This window comes from Schistocerca cancellata, chromosome 2 (assembly GCF_023864275.1).
Source record: "Schistocerca cancellata isolate TAMUIC-IGC-003103 chromosome 2, iqSchCanc2.1, whole genome shotgun sequence".
Lineage (NCBI taxonomy): Eukaryota > Metazoa > Arthropoda > Insecta > Orthoptera > Acrididae > Schistocerca > Schistocerca cancellata.
Genome location: NC_064627.1, coordinates 1,138,908,400 through 1,138,920,864, shown reverse-complemented (window position 1 = coordinate 1,138,920,864; position 12,465 = coordinate 1,138,908,400). Strand labels below are relative to the sequence as shown.

Genomic DNA, 12,465 nt, shown 5'->3' with positions numbered 1-12,465 from the left:
CAGTAAACGTGGAAGTACTAAATGAGGAAGTATGAAGGCGAACGAAGACAACGTACTCCATAGCAAAACCTTTGGAGAATAGAGCGGTTTAATGGGATAGGCACGTACGGACGTACAGAGAATGATTAAGCACAGGTGGCCACGGAAGATTTTAAATTGGGAGCCGCTAGGAAGAAGAAAGAGAGGTAGGTCAGCGCTAAAATTGGAAAAATACATAGAGGAAGCAATGGGAGACAAAAATGTGGAACTGGAACCAGAGTGGCCTATGAAGGTCGAAAACGGCCAACTAGTGGCGGAGGGGGGGAAGGGGGGGGAGCGGAAGAAGAAGAGGAGAAAAGAAATGGAGAGAACACAGAAGAAGAAACAAGTAAACGTGGCTCTGCCGGAACACACCTGGAGGAATTAGCGGCCGGAACGCTCGCATATTTAGGCTGCCTCGCTGAACGCTTCGCAGGGAAGGCGCGGAGGAGGAAGTGCGCCTGAAGCTAGGCTGCCCGCGCCGCCACTGCCAGGCTTGGCAACGCAGCGGCTGAGCTTGGATTACACTGCGGCGGCGCGTCCCACCACGCCGAACCGACGGACCTTCTTTCGCCTTTTTGCCCAGTTTAGAGGAGCGTGTCGAATTTCTGCCCCTCCTTCCCCCACACCCCTCTCCCGCTTTTCGCCTTTTCGCCACACAGTGGACGCAGAAAAAGAAATCCTGTCAGAAGGACCGCAGCGCGAGAGGAATCGAAGACTCACTGGCCCGCCACCAATACTAGCTGCGGACTCTCCCCTGTGGCACAATGGACAGAAAACCTGCAGTCAGCGGCCAGGTCATTATGGACAGTATACAACCCCAGGCTGCGCAACGACGTACCAGGAAAGCAATTTTTTTTTATATATTATAAGTTATCTTCTACAAATTATACATGAAGAAAAGGACTGCTGTAATAGGAACTATTCGAATGAAGCAGTCCAATTCTTAAAACAATATCTCATATTCAGAAAGATGGGGTTTTCTCTGTCTGGCCATCCTGATTATAAATCCAATCATGGATCATAAAAACTTTACTAACCAAGTAATTAAATTCGACCGTCTAGGACTAAGGCCTGAGGGAACCCCATACATCACGTACCTAGTGCCATCGCATATCCAGCTGGTATAGTCACATTAATCAGCCATACAAGTTTCATCAAAAAATGTAAAAATTTTCTTGCGTCCCACAGAAAAAGAAATTACGTTTTGTGACGAAGCTTGTATGGTTGATTAATGGGACTGTACCACCTATATACGCAAAGACTCGAATCATTTAACGTACTAGATCCGTTCAAGTCTTAAGATGGTCATAGCCAACCCAAATTAATCACCTGGTTACTAAAATTTTTGTGATCCGTTCCCTGGATATATAGCACAACAAATATTTCCTGGATCGCTGTGAAACGTTGTTGCTAATATGTCGCAGTTCGTGAATCCTTACTTAGGTAATTTCCGAAATTGTTTCTGACAACTGCCACTACCGACCACCTGTCCTGTAATCGTAAGCAAAAAATTCCTCATATATTTGATGTGTCTGTATATTTGAGCTATTTATTTCCATTTTGTTATGATGATAAAACATGTATTATCTTCTGATGATAAATAACTAAATTAATAGAAATCTGCTCCTTCCAAACGCAGTCCAATGGCCAGACCATTTTCCCATCTCTCCGGAGTTGGCCAAGAGTTCTGGGGTATTTCCAGCACGAATACAGAATTTGTCAACTGCAGTCGGCTTAAGACACACTGTATTTTATCTTTCGGTTTCATTCAAGGCAATATCCACAGTTTTTTGTATGTTCTGACGTCTTCCAAAGAGAAAAAACTTATTCTACCGTCGAAAAGCAGGATGCAACGACTTATGTACAGTGTTAGGATTGCTGGGAGGAATGCTGTGAAGTAATTCGCTTCCAAAGAGATTAAAACAATACATACGTCTTTCCACAGTTCTGTTCACATTTAGGTTATCGCGGCGGACTGACAATCCATTATATTTTCGGCTTGCAGCCATAGACGTTCCATTTCTTCAAATGATATTTCGGCCTTATAATTTGGCCATGTTTTGGGTGCGTCGATAGACTGAAGCTGCAGCTATCGCCTCATTCTAGTATATTCTAGGGCCGCGCCAGTATGCGCGCTTTCACAAACCTATGAATGAACTGATTCTACGGTTATACTTTCGATCCCTGCTGGGATATCGATGCATTTCTAAGGGCTGTTCTGAACCAACGTCTTTGAGAGTAGACCAAAGAAAGCGCCTGATTTCGTGCTTTGTCCACGATAAAACCGCTACCTCTTTTAATTAAATCTTTCGCCAAACGGATTTTTTCACTGTTCGCCAGACTTTCGACATCAACCACAGAGTGGCCAGCGTCGAGGCAGTGGTCTGCGACAGCCGATTTATTGGGCTATGACAGCCGAGTGTATCTTCCGTGTACCGTGGGTCTCTCATCGATCGTACATACGTCTGCCCGAAGTAAGGAAGGCCACATCCACCAGAAAATTCGAAAATCACAGCCTTGTTGATCAGGAAGGATCACCCTCTCCAGACTTCAGGCATTTTCATCGACCGCTTCCTGCAACCGCTAATACAGCTTCCGTAAGGCGCTGCTTCTCAACGTCGGAAAATACCAACCATCAGGGGAAAAACATGCCTGCCAGAACCCAGTCACAATTCATTTACGAACATTAGGGAAATAAAGTATCGTGACTTCCAGGCTGGGAAACACCTCCTTCCTCCAGATACTGACTCTGTTGAACACAATGGCCACCTCAAGAGCATGAATGCGCAGACCGGAAATGATACATCATCATCATCATCATCAACAGTGTCCTGCCTAAAGGCACATTTCACATGGTGGCTCTCCATGCTCTCCTGTCTTCTGCCATCCTCTGCAACCCCATGTAATTTCTTCTTTCCTTTATGTCGTCTATCACCTTATATCTCCTCCTTCCTCTCAATCTCCTCCCACAAACCATTACTTCCAAGCGTCTGTTAGCAAGCACTCCTATCTCAACGAATGCCCCATTCAGTTCTTCTTCCTTTCCCTTACAATAGGCAGCTGTACTCTACTCTCACCAATCCTTTCCGAAACTCTTTCTTCACTCCCTCCCTCCATCCAGCTCATCCTCTTCATTCTCCTCTACACGCATATCTCTACACTTTCTTCATCCTCGCGTCTCGCTGTCCACGTTTCTGCTTCATATAGTGCCACACTCCAAACAAAACACTTGCCTATCCTTTTTCTCACACCTTCATCTTCAGTGAGGTAACAAAAGTCATGCGACACCTCCTCGTATCGTGTCAGACCTCCTTTTGCCCGGCGTAGTGCGCCAACTCGACGTGGCAGGGATTCAACAAGTCGTTGAAATTCTCCTGCAGCAATATTGAGCAATGCTACCTCTATAGCCGTCAATAATTGCGCAACTGTTGCCAGTGCAAGATTTTGTGCACGAGATGACCTATCGATTATGTACCATAAATGTTCGATGGGTTCATGTCGGGCGATCTGAACGGCCAAATCATTCGCTCGAATTGTCCAGAATGTTTTCCAAACCAATCGCGCACGTTTGTAGTCCATTGACATGGCGCACTGACTTTCATAAAAATTCCATCGTTGTTTGGGAACATAAAGTCCATGGATGACTGAAAATTGTCTCCAAGAAGCCAACCATAGCCATTTCCCGTCCATTCCATGTAAACACAACACACATCATTATGAAGCCACCACTAGAGATGGGCAAAACTGTTCTTTTCAGAGATCGGATCAGAACTGTTCACTCCCTGAAATGAACTAGCTCTTTTTCATGACTCACCACTCATTCACAATAGAAAATAAATGGAAGGCACATTGCCCTTTAAACTTGGTTTATTCCAGTACTATACCTGTATTTTGATCTTATTTGATCCTATTTTGAAGTAACACAGATAATGAGTAAGAATTTTGTATTGTTTATTGAAATTTCCACGATATGACAAAGTTTTTGATTATTGATTTATTTAGCACTATCGTGGTTTTTTGGGTGATCGGAAAATGTTGTAACTTGAGATTTACATTAACAATATATTTGGCTATAATGTATTAAAATTTCATTAACCTCATACAAATACACCGCAAGTCATATATTTTTAAAGTGAACATTTCCTTCCGAAGACGCCTAAAATCGCAAAATCCGTACCAGAATAAGAAAAAAATATATATAAATTTGACAGTAAGACAAAAGTGCTGCATATAGCCTTACGCAGAATAAAACAAGGAAAATATTGGTGTATCACATTTTGTGATACATTTATCGGTTTGCTCGTAATTAAAGCGTAAATTCGAGTGTCCATAATAAAAATCCTATAGTAAGAGGAGTCGTCAGGGACCTAATCTGATCAGTTTAAACAAATAAAAATAAAATAAAAACAAATGATGTATACATAACATAATAAAGTAATATACATAGCGGTATTACTACAAAGAACAATATCCAGTAGAGACGAACTCTGATGCAGAGGCGCTGAGTCGAGCAGGTCGAGCCGCGAGCTGTATTACTGCGTGAGCTAAGACCACAGAGACCAGAGTGACACCTGAGTTCCTTTGCTCAACGCTCTGGCTAGAGTCGAGAATGGTGGGGTGAGCATTGAGCGGCGAGTTCCGAGGGTGGGGGGAGCGGTGAACGGCCACCAGTCACCCACTCCGAGACAAATCGTCCGTTCTCTTGCGAGCAGGTTGTTGCAAGTAGTTCTTATGTTCTCCGCTAGGAGGCTCTCTGTCATGTTGCTCGCATCAACTGCCCAGAGGGCAGGACGTGCGACTGAAACGATCGCCGACAGATTGCGATGCTAAGTTAAGCTGCGCCAGATACTGCACGCGGCAGACGACGCACAGAGACGGCACGGCATATGTGAAACACAAAATCCAATGGGGCACTGCACAATGCAGGCAGCCAAGGTAGAAGCAGGGCAGAGGCCGGCGCTGGCTGTGTTGTGTGGCGAGCACTGTGCTCTGACCAGCAGAGGCACCGCTGACATACTCCGTCTCTCTCTCTCTCTCTCTCTCTCTCTCTCTCTCTCTCTCTGCCGTGGGAAACGTTTGGAGCTACCGTTCTTTTTTTCTGAATCACTGATTGTTCACTCCTTTGAAAGATTCAACTCTATGAATCAGTTCAGGAGCGGATCCCCCATCTCTAGCCACCACCAGCTTGCACAGTACCATGGTAACAAACAGAGTCCATGGCTTAGTGAGGTCTGCGCTATACTCGAACCCTACCATCGCCTCACACCTTCCGAAAACGGTATTCATCTGACAAGGAGACGGTATTCCAGTCGTCTAGGGACGACCCGATAGGGTCACGAGCCCAGGAGAGGAACTGCAAGCGATGTCGTGCTGTTAGCAAAGGCACTCGCGTCAGTCGTCTGCTCCCATAGCCCATTAACGCCAAATTTCGCCGCGCTGTTCCTACTGCTACGTTCGCCGTATGTCCCACATTAATATCTGTGGTTATATCATGCACTACTGCTTGTCTTTCATCACTGACACTTCTACGCAAACGCTGCTACTCTCAGTCGTTAAATGAAGGTCGTCGGGTACCGGGTACTTGGTGTTTAGCGGTGTTTCCTGAAATATGGTATTCTGGACAGACTCTCAACATTGTGCATCGCATTATACTGAATTCCCTAAGTATTTCCGAAATGCGTCTAGCTCCAACTATCAATGTCTGTTAATTCCCGTCGTGCGGCCATAATTACGTCGGAAACTTTTTCACATGCATCACCTGAATACGAAAGACAGTTCCGCCAATGCACTGTCCTTTTATACATTGCGTAAGCGATATTATTGTTGTTGTTGTTGTGGTCTTCTGTCCTGAGACTGGTTTGATGCAGCTCTCCATGCCACTCTATCCTGTGCAAGCTTCTTCATCTCCCAGTACCTACTGCAGCCTACATCCTTCTGAATCTGCTTGGTCAGCCTCTACGATTTTTACCCTCCACGCTGCCCTCCAGTACTAAATAGGTGATCCCTCGATGTCTCAAAACATGTCCTACCAACCGATCCCTTCTTCTAGTCACGTTGTGCCACAGGCTCCTCTTCTCCCCAATTCTATTCAATACCTCCTCATTAGTTACGTGATCAACCCATCTAATCTTCAGCTTTCTTCTGTAGCACCACATTTCGAAAGCTTCTATTCTCTTCTCGTCTAAACTATCTATCGTCCACGTTTCACTTCCATACATGGCTACACTCCATACAAATACTTTCAGAAACGACTTCCTGACATTTAAATCTATACTCGATGTTAACAAATTTCTCTTCTTCAGAAACGCTTTCCTTGCCATTGCCAATCTACATTTTATATCCTCTCTACTTCGACCATCATCAGTTATTTTGCTCCCCAAATAGCAAAACACCTTTACTACTTTAAGTATCTCATTTCCTAATCTAATTCCTTCAGCATCACCCGACTTAATTCGACTACATTCCATTATCCTCGTTTTGCTTTCGTTGAAGTTCATCTTATACCCTCCTTTCAAGACAGCCGGCCGCGGTGGCCGAAGGGTTCTAGGCGCTTCAGTCTGCAACCGCGAGACTGCTACGGTCGCAGGTTCGAATCCTGCCTCGGGCATGGATGTGTGTGATGTCCTTAGGTTAATTAGGTTTAACTCGTTCTAAGTTCTAGGGGACTAATGACCTCAGAAGTTGAGTCCCATAGTGCTCAGAGGCATTTGAACCTTTCAAGACACTGTCCATTCCGTTCAACTCCTCTTCCAAGTCCTTTGCTGTCTCTGACAGAATTACAATGTTATCGGCGAATCTCAAAGTTTTTATTTCTTCTCCATGGATTTTAATACCTACTCCGAATTTTTCTTTTGTTTCCTTTACTGCTTGCTCAATATACAGATTGAATAACATCGGGGATAGGCTACAACCCTGTCTCACTCCCTTCCCAACCACTGCTTCCCTTTCATGTCCCTCGACTCTTATAACTGCCATCTGGTTTCTGTACAAATTGTAAATAGCCTTTCGCTCCCTGTATTTTACCCCTGCCACCTTCACAATTTGAAAGAGAGTATTCCATTCAACATTGTCAAAAGCTTTCTCTGAGTGTACAAATGCTAGAAACGTAGGTTAGCCTTTCCTTAATCTTTCTTCTAAGATACGTCGTAGGGTCAGTATTGCCTCACGTGTTCCAACGTTTCTACGGAATCCAAACTGATCTTGCCCGAGTTCAGACTCTACCAGTTTTTCCATTCGTCTGTAAACAATTCGCGTTACTATTTTGCAGCTGTGAGTTATTAAAGTGATAGTTCGGTAATTTTCACATCTGTCAACACCTGCTTTCTTTGGGATTGGAATTATTATATTCTTCTTGAAGTCTGAGGGTATTTCGCCTGTCTCATACATCTTGGTCACCAGATGGTAGAGTTTTCTCAGGACTGGCTCTCCCAAGGCTGTCAGTAGTTCTAATGGTTGTTGTCTACTCCGGGGGCCTTGTTTCGACTCAGGTCTTTCAGTGCTCTGTCAAACTCTTCACGCAATAAGCGATATTACAGCCGTCTGCATATATGAGTATCACTATCCGATGCCCCTGTTTTTTCCACCTCTGTGTGGGTTGCCATGTCCATCCAGTGAACGCTTCCTTCGCTAAGGCAATGCGAGTTTTCACCTCGTCATGACAAATCGAGTCTTTATTAATCTTACATCCGAGATATTTAAATGCCTTACTTGGCTAATAATAACTTGCCCTATCCTAATATTTACAGGGATTGCGATAAATTGCTTTGACAGTTCTGTTTACCCACGCGCAGAACTACTACAAATATTGAGATACGACAGAGAGTACATCCGGAGCACCAGCTTTATTATCCAAGTCTTGTATATTAGATTTGGTTCAAAAATTCAGTTCAGTTTTCGCTGTTACGATCATTCAGTATACCTATCCGGTGGGGGGTGTACAAAGTAAGAGGAAGACGAATGGACACCCTAAGTGGCTCCCAGCCCTTTAATGACCCTTAGCGCTGCAGTTAAGCCGTCCGGGGCTGGGCGGTAATCCACGTTACGAGCGCCGCGCATGACTGAGGGCCGCCGACCACACCGCCAGTTGCCGGCCAGCCGTAAATAATCCGAAGGCAATGGAGCCGGCCGCGGCGGCGCGACGGCGGGCCTCCGCAGACAATCGATCCAGGATGACGGCTGCGCGGCCGGCCGCCTTTGTCTCTGGCCGAGCAGCGGGTCGCTAATTGGAAACGGCGCCCTATGATAATTAACCCATTACTGCCGGGAGGAGAGAGGGGCAATTTAACTCCTTTAATGAGGCAGGCGCGACTACCGCCGCCACCGCCGCCGCTTCCGAAACTGCGTACCTCCCGCCAGTAGCATCCAGTGTGCCTGCAGCGTCCCTCGTCCCTGTACGCAGGGCCCCTTTCCATCTTACTGCGAGTTAAAGAGAAGACGGGCGCTGGAGACAGCGGGGGGCCGACACAGGAGTGGGTGATTCTGTTTCGGAACTGTGTCCTTAATGGTGGGGTTCCAACGCCTCCTGCAACACACAGGGTGAACCAGATCTCCGCAGACGGCCTTCGGAAGTGGTAATATGCACCAAAAGAAGACCAAAAGTCAAGTAAACATGGTCTTTAAAAGTGCGTTCCTCGAGAGCTATGGGCACGTGTTCATCTTCGCTACTGTGAAACGTATATTGTCTAATGAACAAGTGCTCATAGCGGTTAAGGTATGCGTTTTAGAGTCCATATTTACTAGTTGTTTTTTGTTGTTTGGGTCCACACTACCAACTCTCAAAATATGGGAGGCAAAAAGCTTTCAATAGAAGAGATACACCTCTCAATAGCGAAGATGAACAACTGCTCATAGTTCATAATCTATACAATGCTCGAAATCTATATCCCCAGAGACTTCTTCCTGAAATTAAGGCTGATGTTTTATAGTATTACACTTTTTTTGGTCCGAAAGTTCTCTTAGTCGGTGCTAGACAGCTTATTATGTCGTCCTTGCTTCGTCTGTCTATTCAAAAAATGGCTCTGAGCACCATACGTCTTAACATCTGAGGGCATCAGTCCCCTACTTAAACCTAACTAACCTAAGGACAACACACACATCTATGCCCGAGGCAGGATTCGAACCTGCGACCGTAGCAGGCGAGCGGTTCCAGACTGAAGCGCCTAGAACCGCTCGGCCACCGCGGCCTGCAGTCCAACTATTATTTTGCTTCTAATATACCATAATTCGTTCATTTCTTCTGCTACAGTGTCCTCAGTTCTGATATTCACTTTATCGTTACATTTCTGCAATTCCTCATTATATGACACAAATTATAAAAATGTATGTATGTTTCACATCTCCTCCTAAATCACTGGAACGATTTTAACCAGACTTGATACACATATCATTTACTGTTTGAAAAGAATCGCTGTGTGGGGTAAGAACCACCCACCTATCGAAGGAGGGGGGGGGGGAGTGGAGAGTGGAAATTCACAGAGAGAGGGGAGAGGAGGAAATGGATAGAGAAAGGAAAGAGGAGATGGACAGGGACAGGAGGAGGAAGAGACAGGCAGACAGATGGGGAGGAAGAAATGAACAGAAATGGTAGGGGAGAAGCAGATGAACAGAGGGAGGGGAAAGGAGGAGATGAACACATTAAGGAAAACGGGAAAAGATGAACAGGAAAGGAACAAATGGACAGAGAGGCGAGGGGGCGATGGACAGAGAAAGGGGGGGGAGGGACAAAAAGAAGGGGACGAGGAGATAAACGGAGGCATGAAGGAGAACAAGATGGACAGGCAGAGAGGCTGGTGGAGATATACAGAAAGTGAGGGTAGAGAAGGTGAACAAAGAAAAGAGGTGGTGAAATGGGCAGAGCGAGGTTGGGGTGGAGGTGATGGACCACAGGCATGATGAATAGAGAGAGGAAGCTGGACAAGTGGATAAAGAAGGGGTAGTGGGCAGAAAGAGAGGGTGGAGGAGATGAAAAGAGAGCGTGGGAAGGAGGAGGTAGACAGAGAGAGGAGAGAGGAGGAGATGGATAGAAGACTGAAATAAATAAATATCTGTGCAACACCGGATTTTTCAGCTAAGCCTTTTATAAAGCAACATCCTTCGAACTTGTTACGTAACTATGCTATTCGCGGAAAAATCCTTTATTTTCTTAGATAACGTTTCGTAATTTACTTGAAAACGGTTGTGTGAATAAAATCTTAACATAACTGGCAACTGGAGCGTTTAATTTCAATGGGCATGCAGAACTTCGGGTAGCTGCAACCAAACCACTCCCTGAGCAATCCAACATACTGCTAACACTTCGTCAGGGATTTAAGGCTAGAGACAAACTGCGAAGAGCCCCATTATGTTGCTGAACGGTTTTAAAGGATATCCATATAGAAAGCAACTTTTGAGTGCAGAATAACACACAAATTTTATGGATTAAATTAAATTACGTATAAATGCAACGCATGCTTCCTGTGATTATGTATGAAATATGATTTGCTCAAACGCGCTTCGTTACTCTGAAGACATATTCTCGTTCTTTCAATGAAATTTTACATGACTTTTCGGTATACTTACACCTCTAGTTTGGAAATTACAAGCGGAATCTCGAACTAGAGCTCTGAAAGTGAACGTTGATGTTGGTGTACACACGAGATTTCCAATACTCCAACAGAAATTAATCACATAGTATCAACTCACTAGATCTCGATGCCCAGTGCATGTCACCTTTGCAGGAAATTACCTGGCCAGGGAATCTCTCTCGTAACATGAGCGTTGTTCCAGTACGTATGTGACAGGTTGCACCATCTTGTTCAAAACAAACGTCTGCAGTATTCACACTATCCATCTCGGTCCACAGAAACTCTTAACATATTGCGGTAGCGTTCGCCGTCCACTGTTAATGCGTTTCGGGCGTCATGTTCGAAGAAGTGGAGACCACACCAGCCCTTTGAATGCTGTTTGCCACGCCCCCTGTCAGTGCGGTTGTAAGTGTCGAGGCTCCCCAGTGTCAACTACTCTCTCCAACATTAACGTCAACACATCATCCATAACTTGTGTATGTTGTAAAATATCAAAACAAAACGCTTTAAATCTCTTACAATATGCAAGGAATGCCTTAATACTACAAGAAGCAGAAGTTTGTTTAAGTGTGCACTATCACTTAAATAAGTTATATAAGTAATATCTTGTAAAAGTTTTTAAAGCTGAAACGAAGGTAATGGAGTTCTGTGGAAGATAGCCAGACCGAAGTAAAATTGTTTTATGTGATACGGTCTCAGAACAGGTGTCATCATTCGATTGTTTTTGTTGCCAAACACGTGCTAGAAAACATGAAAAGGATGGACTAACATGGAAAGGATGGACTACAGCAGACTTTCCAAATTAGCTTTCGATTATAAACCGTATAGCAAGGGAGAAGAGAAAGAAGGAATTCGTGAACAAAGAGCCGGCCCACAAGCCTAATTCACGAACAGAAGAAGGAGGAGAAAGAGTAGAACGTAGCTTGTCGTACTGATGATTTTCCGTATATACAACGGATGAATTACATAAAAAGCAGTCTTATACCATTTCTCCATAGTTTACGACTTCACTGTAATAGAAAAACTGACGCTGTTCTGAAACTGGCTACAGATGCTAACTGTTGTCGAAGTCCGATGATAGGATGGTGTGAAGGTATAACGGAAGTTTTGCAACATCACGTGACATCTGAAGAGACTTGACGTGCTATGGAACTTTAGGATGATGGAGTTTTCATCAATGAGCAACTCCAGAGAAGGCATTAAGCCAGCTGTACTTACCAGTATACAGGGCGTTACAAAAAGGTATTGCCAAACTTTCAGGAAACATTCCTCACACACAAAGAAAGAAAATATGTTATGTGGACATGTGTCCGGAAACGCTTACTTTCCATGATAGAGCTCATTTTATTACTTCTCTTCAAATCACATTAATCATGGAATGGAAACACACAGTAACAGAACGTACCAGCGTGACTTCAAACACTTTGTTACAGGAAATGTTCAAAATGTCCTCCGTTAGCGAGGATACATGCATCCACCCTCCGTCGCATGGAATCCCTGATGCGCTGATGCAGCCCTGGAGAATGGCGTATTGTATCACAGCCGTCCACAATACGAGCACGAAGAGTCTCTACGTTTGGTACCGGGGTTGCGTAGACAAGAGCTTTCAAATGCCCCCATAAATGAAAGTCAAGAGGGTTGAGGTCAGGAGAGCGCGGAGGCCAGGGAATTGGTCCGCCTCTACCAATCCATCGGTCATCGAATCTGTTGTTGAGAAGCGTACGAACACTTCGACTGAAATGTGCAGGAGCTCCATCGTGCATGAACCACATGTTGTGTCGTACTTGTAGAGGCACATGTTCTAGCAGCACAGGTAGAGTATCCCGTCTGAAATCATGGCGGTGAATCGAGAAAGTACAGTACATACTGACGAAACTAAAAT

At 44.8% G+C, this 12,465-nt stretch overlaps 1 protein-coding gene across 1 annotated transcript in view; it reads right to left on the bottom strand.

Moving 5' to 3' along the window:
- Positions 1-12,465, bottom strand: part of LOC126161274 (uncharacterized) — a 145,056-nt gene that overhangs the window by 31,445 nt on the left and 101,146 nt on the right. The window lies entirely within an intron of this gene.